This window comes from Pogona vitticeps, chromosome 10 (genome assembly GCF_051106095.1).
Source record: "Pogona vitticeps strain Pit_001003342236 chromosome 10, PviZW2.1, whole genome shotgun sequence".
Lineage (NCBI taxonomy): Eukaryota > Metazoa > Chordata > Lepidosauria > Squamata > Agamidae > Pogona > Pogona vitticeps.
The window spans coordinates 7,305,626-7,322,451 of NC_135792.1; the positions used below are offsets into that span (position 1 = coordinate 7,305,626).

At 41.9% G+C, this 16,826-nt stretch overlaps 1 protein-coding gene across 3 annotated transcripts in view; it reads left to right on the top strand.

The window, feature by feature from the left end:
• CDH13 (cadherin 13) overlaps positions 1-16,826 on the top strand; it is a 692,714-nt gene that overhangs the window by 320,627 nt on the left and 355,261 nt on the right. The gene's annotated exons all lie outside the window — the stretch shown is intronic.

The window sequence follows — 16,826 nt, forward strand, 5'->3', positions numbered from 1 at the left end:
TGGATTTTTTGTTGTTGCTGTTTAGTCATTAAGTCGTGTCCGACCCCATGGACCAGAGCACTCCAGCCCCTCCTGTCTTCTACTGCCTCCTGGAGTTGGGTCAAATTCATGTTGACACTGTCCAACCATCTCGTCCCATAAAATTCATTCCCATAAAATTCAGAGTCACTACCCTTGGCTGACCTAGAGAGGTTGATGGAGAGAAGACTGAGTTAGAGGAATCAGTGACCTTATATATCTTATGCCTAATCTGTAGATGAGCTTGAATTTAGGGGGAGAAATGGAACCCAAGGATGAATGAACCTGCAGGACAGTAAAGCAAATGTCCTGTTCAGACTATCATGATTTTCAGAGGTGGATACATCCTTTACCTCATTGGTTCTCAAAGTGGAGAGGGGATTACCCCTGGTTAAGAGCAAAGACATCCCAATTGGGGGATGGGGAGGATAAGACTTTAAGATGGAGCAGCATTCTTCATGTTAAATCTCCTTTGCTTCCATTAATTCATAATCTAAATTACATTTTTAATAACTGTTTTTGAGAAGGCGGAGTTATTGGGGCCCAGTTTCAATATGTAGCCACTTCTGTTACATTTGTCTGTGTCTGTGTGTTTGTGTGTTTTAAAATTCTAACTTAAGATTCTTATTTGTTTTTATGTTTAGCTTTGTTAAAATGGGGAATGAATGATAGTAAAGGACATGGGGAAGTGGAGAGTCATGAAGGTTTCTCCAAAAGAGGGAGAGGTTAGGGAACCGCTGGTTAGTATGTTTGGAAATTGCATATTGTCCACAAATTTGTTTCACATTTTTGAATTTCTGGTTAAACACCTAAAGCTGCATAACAGAAGTGCAGAGGCTCACAGAGCAAAATATTTGTAAGTTCCCTAGAGTCACCCCCTTTTTTTCTCATCAACTGGCACTTATAGTCTCAATAATTCAATCTGAGACATTAGTAGAAGAAAGAATAAGAGGTTTCATTTCTTGCAGATCAAATAGCAAACTCAGAACAATTATGATTACTTGCAGCTACAGCCTGCAACAGACTGTCTTCCAACAGGCAACAGGAATGGGGGGAATGAACAGAGGTGGGGAACTCTTTGAATTCAGAGTCAGAGAGTGAACAATTGGTTAGTGCTGGATAGATTGACAATCACCCCAATCCAGAAAGGTCCCTCCTAGCTAAACCTACTAGAGGCAGCACGCAAGTTTTCAAAAACTCCAATAAAAATCGCCTATGTAGGTTTGTGGTGGTTAGTGTTCTCACAGTGCAAGGACAGATAGTGGATTGGAGTGCTCTATAGATTTGTGAGAAACAAGAAACTACATCTGGCAGGGAAAGGAGGAGAGCACTCAATGTGTCTCTTCCCCCCCTTTCACTTTTATATTAAATTTGAAGGGCAAGGCACTTAGAGATGTTTATCAGCTGCTCCGTATTTGTCCACCACAAAACCCTTTTTTTATCAGACTCTTCTTTGGAATATCCTTCCATTTCAAGAGGCAAAGTCTGCTCTTGAATCACAATGCTTACAGGTGGACAGATAAGGGATAAAAAAAAATACAGTTAAAAAAGGAGCTGATTGATACAGGAAGAGCAAAGGAAGAGATGAAAGGAAAGAGAGTGAGGAGGAGAGGCTTCCTCGTGCATCCAGTCTGCTGCAGGGACACGTTTTTGAGGCCAGGACGCAGAGACTCTTTCTCAATGCAAATTAATAATAATTAATCATCATGTGCTGTCAAGTCATTTCTGACTTATGGTGACCCTTCCCGGGGTTTTCCAGATATAGAGTACTCAGAAATAGTTTTGCCCAAGGCTACACAAGCTGGCTCTACTCCCTGGAGGCACAATGGGGAATTGAACCCCTAACCTCTGGCTCCAGAGTCAGGTCCTTAAATCACTGAGGTGTCCAGCCAATAAACATTGTGGTGGGGGCGATCCGTTTCAGAATGAACAGCACAATGACGACTCTGATGGGTGACCTAACAGAATGTCTAACGTATCTTTATATCAGGGAGTTCAATACTGAAAAAAGACATGTTGTGGCTACTTTTTCTCCATGTTTTGAGTTCTAATGTTTGCAGTTGGTTCGTTCTGTACTTACTAGTGTTTCAAGTGGGAACACTACACTTTTTTGAGAGATCTTTCCCATGTCCTGTCCTTAGCAACCCTATTCAGTTCTTGTAAAGCTGTGGTAGTGCCCATCCTGTATTTGATCTTTCTCTTTTCCTGCTGCCTTCCACCTTTCCCAGCATTATTGTCTTTTCCAGAGAATCCTCCCTTCTCGTGATGTGCCCCAAATAGGACAGCCTCAGCTTCAACCTTTTTTTGCCTCCCGAGATAGTTCAGGCTTGATTTGATCTAGGACCCACTTGTTTGTCTTTCTGGGAGTCCAGAGCATCCACAAAGCTCTCCTCCAGAACCACATTTGAAACAAATCATTTTTTTCCCTTGTCCACTTTCTTAAGTGTCCAGCTTTCATGCTCATGCATGGTGATTGGAAATGCAAGAATGTGGACGACCTTGGTATTAGTCTCTAGTGACACATCCTTACACTTGAGGATCTTTTCTAATTCCTTCATTGCTGCCCTTCCTAGACTCAGTCTTCTTCTAATTTCTTGGCTGCCGTCTCCATTTGGATTGAATATGAAATATATGAAATCTCTGAATTTCTTCATTGTCAGTGCTACAGATAAATACTTCATTGAATCCAATTATCCATGGCCTTTTCTGTTCTCTTCCTGAATGGAAAAGCGAGACGGAAGAGATCTTTCACCAGGTAATCTTGGCACATTCTGGCAAATTTCTCCCACAGCTTGCTGAGATTGTGAACCCCACTTTTTTGTTTGTTTGTTTGTTAAAAATGCCTTTAAAAGTTAGGTTCCAAGAGACATCAGCCCAGATTTAAGGACTGCAATTCATTTTGCTTTGCTAAAAAAAGGCATCCGTGTTGGGCTGGCCAAACTGTAGAATGAACAGGTGTGCCATCAGCTATGCAGATATGCTCTGCATAACATTTTGATCATAGAAACATTTTTTTTGTTTCGTTTTTGTTCTCTTTTCCTTCAAGAATGTTGGCAGCCATCTCAGAGGGAAACCAAAGAACGAAAATTCATGGGCGAACCGAGCAGCTCAAGTGTAATAAAAATGTAATATTGAATGTTATTGAACGTGCTTTCCTTTAAGGACGAACACAGCTGAGCTGATCAATAAAATGCTATAATGAGTTATAGTCATCAGGTCGGAGTGAGGAAAATGAATTAGCTATAACTCTGTATGGCCATTTTCAGAAAAGTTGCTCGTCTGGAAAAGCTACATGGTGGCACTTTATGATTTCTTCTGATACAGCAGTGCTGTTACAGATGTAGCAAGAAAAAAAGTAACACAGCATGTTGTTGTTCCTGAGCACATGGCTATGTACCTGCAAGCTATGGCTTCTGTCCTTATGTAAATGGGGACATTTGCCAAATGCCAGTGACTGAAGGTGTGTTATTTTAAGGGAACAATTCTCAGCCTTGGGTCCCCAGGTGTTCTAGCGATGAAGGCTTCTGGGAGTTTTTGTTAAAGAACATCTGAGTTTAGGAACCACGGATTGAGCCCCACCTGGTCCACTGGCAACTATGAATGGAAATATGCCTCCAAAGGTTCAGGCAGGAATCCTTCTGATATCTACCAGGATTTCCTAGATGATCCCTGTCCACAGATCAGTTTTTCAGGCATGAAACTGAAAAACTAACCACAAACTTGTTTGTTTTTGTTCATCATAGCTTGTGATTTGTGGGTAGCCACGGACCACGAAACCATCACCAACCACTGGTTTGCCCCATCTCTCCGTGGCATTAAGGTTGCTTGCTCTCCAGGTGCAAGCTGAAAGCACAGGGATTGCTTCTCAAGTGGGAGGAAGGCAAAATTTAGGATGAAGGTGGCTGGGTGGAGCACTGGCGCAGTGAAGGCAGATAAAAATCCCAAGACTTTCTGAGCAATAGGAACTGTGATGTAAGTTGCCATCGATCCCCCTTCAGGCTCTTCTATTTCTTCTGAATTGAGCTGCAGTTCTCAGAATAGCTGGAAGAAAAGCATCATTCCTGACAATTCCTATTGTCATGTACAAAATACTGGTGATTAAGGGGTGGGATCTACAAAAGAGCTGCTCCTTAAAACCTGCATTTTTTGGTCTCTCTCTGTCTACGCAGGAAGCAGAGATGGCTCATGGGATTACCTTGATGGCCTTATATTCTTCTTAATTTACTTCTACATCACTGGCAGTGAGTCTTCCATAAGCTCCAGCACTGGTGTAGGACCTGGAAGGATATACCAGAAAATGTGTCCTATTGGGAATTCAGAGCAAGGCATTGCTTGCTATTCAGATATCTCAGTCTATTTAAACATGATTTGTTGGATTGCGCAGATATGTAGTATTAAAACCATAAAACAATACAAGCTCAGCCATCCACAGAAAACTTAACATTTTTTTTTAAAAAGGCAGTAACAGTTTAAAAATCCAGCCCATAATTAAATATGAGTTTCAACAAATAAGTCAGCTTCCAAAGAGCTGAAGCCTAGACCAATTAAGATTAAGTGAAAAGGATGATTACAGACCTGGGGCCACCACTGAAAAGGTTCTGCCTCTTGTAGCTGCCAATCTTAATGACATACTTATGAACAGGACATCTGTAGCTGGCACATTTAGACCTACCAGACTCTTAAAAAGAAAGAAAGACAGATTTTTTTCAAATATCCGAGTTCCAAATGATTTAATCTTCTATATCCGTCATGACTTTACACTGAGTGTGGATATCTTTCAGAACTGGTGTAGCTGCTAAGTGCCATACAGTAGTACTTTCCCGGTGGCCAGAGGGGAGGGACTTTAGCTCCTTAGCACATGCTTTAACAAGCGGATGGTCCCTGAAAGCAAATTATAGGAGATACCTTCATCTAATCTTACTAGACAGGAGATAAGGCAAATTTTCTCTTGCTTCAACAGTACAGGTCAAGGAATCACAAAGTTCTCCTCAACTCTGTGGAATGTGTGAGATTTTTCTGCCACTCTTAATTCTGTCCCCCCCCCGCATTTCAATAATAATAATATCTCTCTTTGTCTCTGCAAAATTTGTGAAAGACTAGGATAACTGCTCCTTACATTCCAGGGAGGCAATTTTAGGACTCAGTTGGGTGGTTTGCTTGTCTTTTCGCAGTCATCCAATTCTTCTACGCATTTTATGTATGCGTGCTTTGCTGGTTGTGTGCATGTTTTGCACAAATGATGGAAACCTTAATTTAAAAACAAAACAAAACCAAGCGGATCTTTGTCTCGCTTTCCTCCAGAGATAAAAAAATTTGCAGGACTTCCAAAGTCACGGTTGAGTTGGTTTGAAGGGGAGGAATTGAGTAAATATTCTTCACGTCCCTGAATTATCGCTCTTGGTGTTGAAGGACTCAGTTTCCCATCTGTCTGAGCCATCATGGCCAATGATAAAGGACAAGAAGACTTCTAGTCTAACAGCCCCTGAATCCACATTTGGATTAATCCAGGACTGCTTGCACTGTAAAAAAAAAGAGAGAGAGATACATTTTACTGTGTTCCTGTAACACAATAAAAATGTTCACAGATTTTTTAAAATTCATCAGGGTTTTCATAGCAACTTCCTTGGCTCTAACATGTATAGTGATGTGCAGGCATTGTCTTGAATCAATAGTCTAGAATCTTGTTTGTCTGGGTTCAGGTCCTACTGATTGACAGAGATAGGGATGGGGGGTAGCAATTTAATTTGATCTGCATTTCAAAACCCGATTTGCATTTCCTGAACTAATACAAACATTAGAATGTTATTAAATGTGTGGTTTTTGCAGTTCTCTGAATATGGTGATGCTGTCTGCAATGTTAGGACCTTGGAGGGAGTGTGCACAAAAAATACATTCATTTATGGGAAATAGTGTACAAAAATTCAGATTTTAAGGACAGCTGTTTGCAGTCATGTGGGAAATTGCTGGATAGTTCAGTGGTTTAGGTGGAGCCAGAGATTGGGAGTTAGATTCTCCTCTGTGCCTCTTTGACTCAATGATCTACAGGGATGTAAGGTGATGATGATGATTGTAAAGTAAATGTGCATGTGTATATGAGGGGAAATTGTGCAAAGCCACAGACAAATGATCTTGCAACTGAAAGTGCATACTTTCTTGCAACTGAAAGTGCATACTTTTTCTGATTTTCATGCAGAAAAAGTGGAATTCTCATGGAAAGCAAAACAAACATCTCTTGGCGAAGAACCTTGGCATTCTTGATACTTCCCGCATTAGCTACTGTGCGCAGATACACAGGTCTAAAGCATGTGCTTTCACTAAAGGCTCTCAAGCACTGCCTGGAAAGCAGATATGCTTGAGTGCTCTGCTAGATGAGGCCAGTGCGTTCAGTACATTCCATGACTGAATCTTACATGAGTACAACTTGATTTGCTCTTGTAATTTCCTCACTAATAAACATACAGCATCTCCTAACTTAGCCAGGACTAATTCACAACTGCCTTGATGAACAGAATCGTTGCACCAACTGCAGAAATCCTGCAGATCCTACTTTGTTTGGAAATAAGCCACCCTTGCCACCCAGGCATTTGTATTTCGAGGCTGAGAGACAGAATCTTAATATTCTTCTGAAGGGAGGTTTGGGAAAACAGCCAGGGAAAGTGGTCCAGCAGCTGTAATGCAGCAGCTATGACATATATTTCCGTGTTCAAGTTGCCTATTGAGAAAGAAGGTGCAATTCTATCCTGAAGATAGAAGAAACAAATTACTACTTGTTACTTGCAAATTAAAAATAGCATTGTTGTCTCTAATTTGTTGCTTTGGGGACAACAAAAACAAACATGCAAACAAATCTCCTTTATCCCCCTGTTTCTGGGAGGAAGCTTTTATTTTTTATTTTTTTAAATTCTAAGTCATTGAACTCATTCGTGCTGTCTTAGGTTTGCACAAAACGTTTTTTGTTTGTTGGTTGGTTTAATTCTCCTACCCATCTATAGGATATATTTCTGATGGAATGAGGATGGGGAACCATATTTAAAGCTAAGGTTGTGACAAAAATGCTAAACGTGCTCTGTAGCCCATGGCAGTCCTACATTTTTTATTGGAGGGGGCTGAAGCTTGAATTGTTATGAGCCCTCTCCCCCCCCCCTTTGCAACCATCAACAAGGTCTAACTAACCACTGTTGTCTTCTTTAATGAGGTTGTTTTAAAAAAATTAAAAAAATGTGGACTAAAGTCACTTCAAGGAGTCCTCCAGGATTAGGGGCTCTGGAGCTTAAGCTTAATTAGTTTCATGGCAGATCCACTCCTCAATTTGCTACCACATCTTTGTTTTGACTGAGTCTTGATAAGAAAGGAACTCATAACTGGTGTTTCCATGTGTGCGAATCAGAAATGAGCACGTTGTTTTTCTCCTTGACCATAAGACGGCATTTACTAATGGTCTTCTCTGGATTTTCACATCTGTGGAACAATTTCTATGCAGACCGCACAACCATGGATGTTGTCCAGTTTTTGTCACAGCTAAACTAAAAAGAGATTCTGGCTCGTTTCCTAGAATTTTAAAGATTAGAGATATTTCATGCATGTCTTGCACTTGGTTGCACAACCAGCCCAATCCTATGCTGGTTTTCTGCATGTCCTTTGTTTCCTAAAAGGAGAGGGTGCTAAAAGCATTTTGCAGAAATTGTACAAAGCTACATGGTGTGGAGGAAGGAGGCTCGGTGTTTCGCTCTCCCTATGGAGGTGATAACTTCCTCTGGAGCTGGGGGGAGGGACACCTTTGACAAGCTTCCCTGATGTGTTGAGACAGCTTGTTTTGATGTGGACAGTAACAGGATTTCTTGCTCTAGAGGCAAGAACTCGCCAAGGGGTTGAAGAATCCCCAGAGCCAATCCTGATGGGTTGAGATGGCCTGGCTCATTGGGAATAGGTCACTTTAGTGAGATTTGTTCACATCCTTAGATGTGGGTCTAATCTTTAAGCTTTACTTAAGATCCTGGGCAGCTGACAGGCAGACATTGCAAAACTAAACTGCTGCTTTCTGCAAGAATCCTTTGCCTTAGGACTCTCCCATTTAATGAGAGCTTATGTGAATTTGTCATCCGCCCCTTGAGCTGCTCCTTATTCCTGCTTATGGCCATGCTGACAATAGCAGAGAAATGGAACGTCCCTTAAATAATGTCATTGGTATTCACTTCCCTGAGATTTTCAAAGTCTTGCAAAAGGAGAGAAAACCTCTAGGCTAAAGTTATCTAAACTATAGACTTACAGAAGTCTGCAGATTTCAGTTCTGGGATCACCTGCAGGGCTTTTTTTTTTTATTTCAGTAAGGAAGATACCAAGCCAAGTGGCAGACATCCATTTACTATAAGTTTCTTGCCCCTGGATGTTGCTACCTGTATCGGATGGGTTTCCCGACTTGCACTTTAAGTGTGGGAAGATGGAAGACTCCACACTCGGTGGTCTTATGTGGTGGGTTTTTCTGCATACATTAGCAGGATCCCCTCCTTAGAGATGCCAGTCATCAGGGAAAAGGTTAGACATTCTGAGGATCAAACAACATGTTAAGAGGAACAAACATAGAACTGAGTTTCGGTTTTCTCTCCCTTAATGGATTTCCTCAGAGCTGTGTGGTTCATCAATCAGGCCTTCATATTAAGCTCACATGTAGTTTCCAATGACCAATCACGAAATGATCTATGCTAAATACAGGATACATAGTTGAAAAACAGTGTGTGCTATGATAAACAAATGCCGTTTACTACTTATGGGAGCACCTCTTCTACAAACATGCTAAGTGTGTCATCTACTTTGACCTTAATTTTTTTTTAACCTGGACAGAAGACTCCACTTGTATCATCCATGAATAGACACATTTTTGAGATTTAAACAACAAAAACAACTTTGAGTTATCTGTGCTTAGAGCACCTTGTTGCCATGCATTCCACCCCTTAGCATTTCCATCTAGGACTAGAGTTGACCCGTATCTGAGACCCTGAATTCATGCTGCCAGCTAGTATATACAACACTAAGCCAGATGGAACCATGTTCTGATAATTATAGGGCAGCTTTCTCTGTTTCCTATAGGGAACAACTGTGCAACTGCCGTTGTAAAACATGAAAGCCACAGTTTCATAGGAAGGATGAAAATGGTTATCCGTTCCTTAAAAGAGAACTCTTAATTAGGCGGCTCAACAGTGAAGCAATACACAGATAGGGTTTTTTTCCCCCTTCCTTCCCTCTTAATTTTATTGGCAGCTTTTCCTGTCCACCAGGAAACAGGCTTATTGCGTTGTAACAGAGGAGTATCCCTTCGTCGGTACCTCTTAATTAAATTGCTTCCCTACGCCAAGCGTGAGCCAGTGCCGATGAGCCTGGCCATTTAGTGAACCCTCACACTTAGGCATGAGAGCTGGGTTTCTTGAGGGAAAACAATGAAATTAAAATACTTTAATATGCTTCTGGCACGGCTGCAGCTCAATGTCCAGATGGCCTGGGTTACTGACATTGATGGATATTACTGATGGCTTTCCTCATTCTCTCTCTCTCTCTCTTTATCTTTATCTCTCTCTTGCTGGTAGAAGCAGAGGGATTGCTTTTATGGGGTCTGTGCTTTGGGTCTCCATCCATATGTTTCTCTTCCAATTTATTTGTCCAAATCAGGTGGAATGAAGTATGGAGCAACAGGACACAGAATTCTCCTTTAATTAACATGATGGTTTATTTGTCACTGCTCCATGAAGAATGACAAATAGTTACCCTACGACAAATGGAAGAACAGCCACTTTATAGGCTTACCTGGTGCAGTGGCTGGTTATCAATCTCTGTTTATATTCTCATCGCCATGCAGATATCATCTGAATGAGGCTGTGGTGCCAAAAAAAAAAAAAAAAAAAAAGGAACTCCAAATTAGAAACTAGCTGGAGTCCAGAGTGAATCCAGAGTTGGGGTCCTTGAACCAGGTGTTTCTGTACATGTAGCTGCCAGGATTAGTTGTAGCAAACTTCGTGTGGTCTGCCATCATGTGGTGAGCCACAAGTCAAAGGTATCTTCAGGACGTCCCCCTTTGTGAGCCTAAAGGTAAAGGTTCCCTTTGACAATTGTTGTCCAGTCGTGTTCGACTCTAGGGGGCGGTGCTCATCCCCGTTTCCAACCCATAGAGCCAGCATTTGTCCAAAGACAATCTTTCGTGGTCACGTGGCCAGCGCGACTAGACACAGAATGCCGTTTACCTTCCCACTGTGGTGGTACCTATCGCATTTTTTGCATTTTGCATGCTTTCGAACAGCTATGTTGGCAGGAGCTGGGACAAAGCGACGGGAGCTCCCTCCATCACGTGGATTCGATCTTACGACTGCAGGTCTTCTGCCCTTGCAGAACAGAGGCTTCTGCGGTTTAACCCACAGTGCCACCACATCTCTTTTGTGAGCCTAGGGTGCTAAGATAATTAGGGGAGACCTTATCTCAGTCTCATCACCTTTACAGGTGCATTTGATGCAGACATTCTCTGTGGCTGGTCCCAGTCTTTGGAACTCCCTCCCACAGGAGGCCGGGCTGGCCCACTCTTTGCTATCTTTCTGCAAGCAGGCAAATACCTTTCTCTTCAGTTAAGCTTTCCCTCAGTCACTGGTTGTCTGAGTGGGGTTTTAAAATGGATGGTTGTGCCTTACTGCTTTGAATGTATTTTTGGTATTCTTTTTATCATATTTTTCTGTGGCATTTTGTTTGACCTGCAGTCATCTGCTGAAGCTGGATGGTTGCAGAATTAGTCCAGGAAAAAGGGAATTATTTTTTGACAAATTGCATAGTCAGACTGTGGAATTCCCTGCCACAGGACATAATGATGGCCATCAAAATAGGTAGCTTTAAAAGGAGTTTGATGGACAATACAGTTTTTATTGGCTCCTGCACAAGACAGCTATAGATCAGCTCCAGTATATCAGCTGATGCAGAACAGGAGAGGAAAAACTGAGTTGTTCTCCTGTCCTACAGGATCCTCGAACAGGCAACTGGTTGGCCGCTGGGTGCACAGAATACTGGATTCAACGGCCCTTTAGTCTGATCTAGACTCATGTTCTTACCACTCACTCACTGTTCGTACCAATATGGAAGAACACAAATAGGAACTGAGACCCAACCGAGGATTCTGAGTCAGATTTCCACTTAGAGTCTGTGTCTGATGCTGCCCGTTGCCATAGATCTGATTTAAATTGGCTTCACTGTATTTCTTTCCTTCACTCAAGACATGAACATCTCTTTCTTTCACTTTCATGGCATTATTCTTAATCCCACTTTGATTTTCTTCCCGTTCTTGTTTCATATCAGGCTGCAAGACTTAACCTGGGATTGATTTGAACCCAGGTCTGCAAAATGAAATGTCACTCAACAATAAAGGCGAATGAAAAGTGTCTCTTTCTTTTTTTGTTTTGTTCATAGACTTTGGGTGAAGGTAGTTCTGTTTTAAAGCAAAGTTGAAAGAAATAACCCATTAGTTCTTCTCTTACTGAGCAAGATTTTGATGTGCACCCAACAGGCATTGGCAGACAAGGTGCAACTTTGGGAGTGTTCAGGAGCAGCCATGTGTTCTGTGGAATTTTAGATAAATTTCTCCCTTCAAACAAGTAATGATGATGATGTACCGTCAAGTCAATTCTGACCTATGGCAACCCTTCTGATGTTATTCTACATAGACACTACTCAGATGTGGTCTCCCATTCCTGTCTTCTGGAAGCTCCCAGCTTGCCTAAGGCCACACACGCTGGGTTTCCTCCCCAGTGGGGAATCAAACTCCCAGCCACTGGCTCTGCAGTCAGATACTTGGTTCACTAAGCTATCCAGCCAGCAAGCTCAAACAGATGGCTCCTCACACAAATGTACCCACCCAAAATTCCTCCCTGTTTCAAAAGTACTTTGTCATGTGGCAAAAGGTGAAGCTAGAGTTCAAGAAAAAAAAGGCTAACCCACACCTTTGTGTGTTGGGAAATTACTGTGTGGTCCCTTGAATCCTAGCCATTGCATATATAAATGCTAAATAAAATAAAATAGAAACTCCAGATTCGCTTGATGTTCCATTGCCTGACAGCAGAGTATTTCACAACAACGCTTAATGCTAACAAATGAATGATTGCATTGACATTTTCCTTTTCAAAGAGGCGTAAATATGTGACATCCTTCACAACGTTAAGCGTTCCCATTTATTTAGTGGTAATGGGTCTGCTCATATTTCTTTCCTGGCTCAAATGTTGATTGGCCCATGTAAACAGATTCAGTGATTCACAATGATCTGTGTTCAAAAAATACAGCCCTGATAACATATTTCTTTCAAAATTGTTTCATTTGCATAAAATATTTCCCAAAGTGCATTCCCCTCCCCAAAAAACCTGGAGACCACACACGTTCTCTGGCAAAATAATTCAATTACAAATAATGGGTGCTCTTTCCCCCTTAGGTTTTAGTCTAATAAGTAGAAATGCATATTTACACATTTTAAGAGGGGGAGTATCCTTACCTAGTTGCTATGATAATGAGTTTGTGGGAGATACATTAGCTCTATAGCAACAGGCAGAATTAAATCTTCTACCCAATATTGAAATATCCTGTACCTAATTTCCTGTATCTTCATAATAAATCACACTAATGACCTCAAAAGTGCAGCCAAAGAGATATAATCTAGGGTATACTCGAGAGCTTATTTAGCTAAGAAAAACATGAAATAATTAACTATGGTGTAGTGAGTGTTGGCCGCAGCTTTTGGAATTTGAAGAAATCTTGACTTCTTTTAGATGAAAAGATGGAGACTTAACTTCAAAAATGTTATTGTGGATTGTCTTATATTTATCATGAAGTGAGAATTTGGAGAAACACAGAAACCAGAATCCTATTGGTTTCCACTTAAGGTTTCACTCGCTCGCTCGTAGTTATCTTATTTTTCGCTCCATAAGACACACCTCATTTTTAGGGGAGGAAAACAGGAAAAAATGGTCTGGCAATTTCGGCCCGCTGGGCCCATGGGGGTGGAGTTGGGGGAAGCTTCAGAATGCTCTGAGAGTGCCTTCCAGAATCCTTTGGAAGCTCCCCCTCCCTCCTGTGGGGCCAGCAGGGGCAAAATCACCAGCTTCCAGGACAATTCTGAGGCTTTCCAAGCCTCAGAAGGATCCTGGAATGTCGCAATTTTACCCCTGCTGGCCCCATGGGGGTGGTGGTGGGAGCCTATGAAGGGTCCTGGAAGGCACTCCTGGACCCTTCCGAGGGCTCCCCCACTATCCCCCCCCGCTGGGCCCTGGGGAGCGCTATTTTACAGTATTTGCTCTATAAGACGCAGACACTTTCCCCCCACTTTTTTTGGGGGGGGCAAGTGCGTCTTATAGAGTGAAAAATACGGTAATTGGAAAAGGTGCATGTCAGTTGTGTGCCTGGTTGGGCACTTCATTGCAGAACCAAGGTATGTCCTGGCAGCTCATCAATTAGCTACAATTAGCCATAGCAAATTCTGCTAAGTTTATATGAACACAAGCAGGATTCCAGCCAGAGAATCCAGAGCTATTACTAGTCGGCTGAATTATAACCGTCATCTTAGAACTGCAGAGCTGGAAGAGACCCTGTGGATCATTGAGTCCAGTCCCTGTCAAGGAGGCACAGTGGGGAATCAAACTCCCAGCCTCTGGCTCCTAAACCAGAGATGGCATGTTACATTTGCAAGAGGGCATGGGAATTTACATGGAATGAACTGTGAATGGTAGGGAAAACCTTGCATACCACCTGGATTACTTACATGTCCTACCAGTGGTAAGAGTTGGATACTTATGGTACAGTGGATAGAGTGACAGATAAAGACTTTAGCAATTTGACAACTAGAGTAGGCCTGCTGGAATGAATAAAACTTATGAAGGAGTTGACTCACCAAATTCCCACTAATTAATGGGCCTCCTCTTGCAACTTACTACACAGCAACAAGAATTCAGCCCATGTGTATTTCTTCCATCATTTCATAAACAAATGTTATGTATGCAACACACATAAAAACACCGTTACACTGAGCAAACAGGCCCTAAAACCATTTGGAGCAGGGAGGAAGTAGACACCCAGACATCAAAGCCACCCCACACTGCATAAAAATCAAACTCCCCCCTTATTTGGTACTGCTATATAAGCAGCACACGTTGCTTTGCTCAGCCTGGGAATTGTCTCTGCCCGGAGCCTTGGGAAGCATAGCAGTTTTCTAAGATGTCACCCAACATCCTACTAAGATAAGGCTTTGAAGTGCTACTCAAAGTCCCCACCACCACCAGAGGGGACATTCCTTCTCGGATAAGCCATATAGATGCAAGGAATTGCCCCTGTAGAGGGTTAAAATAGGCTCAACTTGATATGTCTCTCCTCCAATGCAGGTTGAGAAGCTGAACACATATTCCAGTGACGGTTTCTATTAAGTTCAGGAGGGGGTGAACTTCAACAAAACAGTGATGGTTATAAATTATGAAAAACTTATTAAGGAACAGTTGACAGACAGATTATACCAAAAGACCGCAGTGTGTGTTTTATACGGATCTTGTACACAGTTGCATGTAAATAGCTGCGACTTGGATGAGGAGAGGGTGATTACTTTTATATTCTCCCCCTTCCTTGGACTGTAAGCTTTCTTTTTTTTAATCATAAGTGATTAATGGTGAGGTTTTGATAACATAAAATTAAAGAGGGGAAAGTGCTACCATCCGTCGAGCAAAGCTGGATATATAACCAGCTGACGAGCTAAGCCCTGTATCAGCTTCTGTTTTTTTTTTTAAAAAAAGATATATAACAGAGAACCATATAAAAGATAGGATAGGCCATTCAGTAATTGCATTTCTTCCCCAAGGCATGGCTATATTATCTTCTAACCAGGGAAAGGGCTTTTTAAGCACCAATGAACAGGGTGACCTGGATCCAAAGTCCACAAAAGGGAACTAGGTTGTTAATTACACTTTTGGAGTCTGGCAAATGTAAGGGCTGGATAGCTGAGTGAGTAGGATCTGGAGTTCAGTTCCCCACTGGTGACTCCTGGGAGAAAAGCCAGCTTGGGTAGTCTTGGGCAAGCTTATGGTCCCAGAGTGCCCCCATGAAGAAGGGATAGCAAACCACATCCAAGAACTTTGCACCACTGTTTGAGTGTGCAACGGTGGCAGTGTGTGACGGCTGCTGTTGTTACGTATGTGCTTGAGACCCATGAGGACCTTATGCATGAGCAACTTCCAAGATGTCCTGTCCTCCACAGCCCTGCTCAGCTCTTGCAAACTCAAGCCTGTGGCTTCCTTTTGGGATTCAGCCTATCTTGCATTTGTTTTTTCTCTTTTCCTGCTGCCTTCCACCTTTCCTACCTTTATTGTCTTTTCCAGAGGATCATGTCTTTTCACGGACATGCCCAATTTAGGACAGCCTCAGTTTCAATGTTTTTGCCTCCAGAGATTCAGGCTTGATTTGATCTAGGACCCACTTATACAGACATACATGGTGATTCAGAAATACAAGAGAGTGGATGAACTCGTTCTTGGTCTCTGGTGACACAACTTTACACTACATGATTATTTTTCTAATTCCCTCTTTGCTGTCCTTCCGAGTTTCAATCTTCTTCTGATTTCTTGACTGTAGATTGCATTTGGGTTGACGATTGAACCAAGGTATACAATATCTAAACTATTTCAGTTTCTTTATCAACAGTGCTAAAGTTGTGTCGTTCGTCTGTAGTCATGATTTTGTCTCCTTGGGCTTTTCAGATTTTTTGGATACAAAGCACATAACTCTCCACTCTGGGAGTTCCACTCACAGAATGTAAATGTGACTCACCTAGGAAAAACACACAGCTTCGTCCTGGCTTCCTGTTCAGAAAGGAAGTTATCACCTGCTAGGTGAGAGATTCTTACCTGAACAGGAAGCTAGGCCAGCACTAGACCTAGTTAGGCTGCAAAGCTTTCCAAACTAGGCTGTGTCTCTAGTTGAGCCCCATTTAGGTGTCTGTTTGCAATCCAAAAATTCCAAATGGCCCATCTGCATGTGTGACATTCACGTGGCCAGTTAAATTCAGAGTAGGATATTTGTGTGCATGTGACTAGAAAGGTTCACCTACCTCAGAACCAAACGGACATTTTAAAATAACTTTGGACTCTGTTTTAAAGGCATGATTTCCTGGTGACCTGTTTTATCTCTCAGATTTTCATTTTGTTCTCAGGAAGCCAGTATCAGCTCATAGATGTGAAATAAGCTACTTTGCTTGGCACGTGTCCTCAGATAATAGCTGTTAACCCAGTAGTAAACACTGTGTGCTCGTGTTCTGACAAGATCAAAGTCTAGAATACTTCTTATTAATGTTTCTCACTTCTGGATCAATAACATCACGGTAGAGAAAATGAGAGAAAAAAGCATAAGTAGAGGCTGTCAGGAAATCAAATTACAAAGAAAATGTTGGATGTCAATGCTTTTTAAAGCCCTATGGAAGAAAGTTGCAATGAAATCATTTTTTTAAGGTGGAGAGGGAAACTATGTGGTCCTTTACATAATTCATAAAAAACAAGGGTGGATGATACCTTAATACCTTGCAGAGTTTTTGAATTTTTTTGCTGAAATTCCTGTAGCTGTACAGCATAAGTGCAGGGGTTCACAGAGCTGAGTAGTTTCAAGTTCCCCACTGTAAGTTCACCCCCTTTTTTCACTAACTGCAACTTACAGTCTTAATAACTCACTCTGAGACATTAATAGGAGAAGGAATAAAAACATGGACACATTTTCTTTACTTACAGTTACATCAAGATCAGACAGCAAACTGATCAACTTGGTGGCTT